At 43.4% G+C, this 1,141-nt stretch overlaps 1 protein-coding gene and 1 long non-coding RNA gene across 2 annotated transcripts in view; both read left to right on the forward strand.

Moving 5' to 3' along the window:
* Positions 1 to 1,141, forward strand: part of usp6nl (USP6 N-terminal like) — a 107,803-nt gene that overhangs the window by 14,896 nt on the left and 91,766 nt on the right. The gene's annotated exons all lie outside the window — the stretch shown is intronic.
* The window catches only part of LOC116673126 (uncharacterized), a 17,621-nt gene that overhangs the window by 589 nt on the left and 15,891 nt on the right, over positions 1 to 1,141 (forward strand). The window lies entirely within an intron of this gene.

Here is a 1,141-nt window from a genome sequence, read left to right on the forward strand (position 1 = left end):
CTGGATCCTCCCTGCCTCGCCCCCCACCCCCCACCCACCCGCCCCCCAATGGCAGAAACATATGGCACAGATGTGCTGCAACCCTCACGGCCTTATAGTTCATCAATTACACCACAAAGCGTGATGGGAGCAGGATTTGCAGTCCATCATCTCCGCTGTTGTTATGCATTACCAAATATATTTGTAATCATAATTTGGGAACAGAATTCTGCCAAACAGAAGATGATATTGAGTTTTTGCCAAGCCTCTGCTGAACTGGAGACCTGTATGGATCATTGTTTGTGTAACCAACGTTACAGACTTCATCTATCTGTTAGAGGGATGGCTCTTTGCCATTCAGACGTTGAGTGGAAGAACCACAAGTGCTTTTTGTTCTCGCACAGGCTGCAAGTACTGGCTGACTGTAAAGTCGTATTGTAACGTATGGGTTTTTCAAGTCTTATTTTTGCTGTTGAAGCCGTATTTAATGAACCGAGGGAGGCGAATGGGGGGAAAAAGCCAATTTCTGATAGTGTGTCTGACGTGAGAAATATCTCCCTGACAACTAGATCTGGCTCATTTCTGGTGTTTTGTGGTTTGCTGACTTTTGTTCTTTGTGGAAAGGAAATGATTATTGAGATACAAATGGCGACAAGACATGCTTTGAAATGGTCTCTTGTGTTGCTGTTTTTGGCATATCATTCAGACGTGTCTCTCTCGTTTCAAAAGCAATACAGAAATGCTGCTATGGATGCACCAATCCTTCTAACCCCCCCCCCATTCCCTCTGAATACCATTTTCAAAGCTGCTGATTCGATACGGGCTCTCTCTGTTGCCCAGATTTTAAAATCTGTAAACCTTGTCTCCAGGGTTCAAAATTAACTTTTTCGTCCACCAGCCAAATGGCTAGTGAATGCTCCATTTTTACCAACCACTCAATAGATAACCATTGTTTTTTTGGCTGGCGAGTGACGCAAATCTGCCATCCGTTTGCATATTCTACCAGCATTTGGCTAGTAGATGGTGCTAATTTTGAACCCTGCTTGTATCATTGGGATCGTTTTTGTGTTGTCATGTTTGGTTGGAACCATTTAAGTATACTGTACACTACCGGTCAAAAGTTTGGGGTCACTTAAACATTTCCATTGCACTCCATTATAGA

Source organism: Etheostoma spectabile, chromosome 23, assembly GCF_008692095.1.
Source record: "Etheostoma spectabile isolate EspeVRDwgs_2016 chromosome 23, UIUC_Espe_1.0, whole genome shotgun sequence".
Taxonomy (NCBI): domain Eukaryota; kingdom Metazoa; phylum Chordata; class Actinopteri; order Perciformes; family Percidae; genus Etheostoma; species Etheostoma spectabile.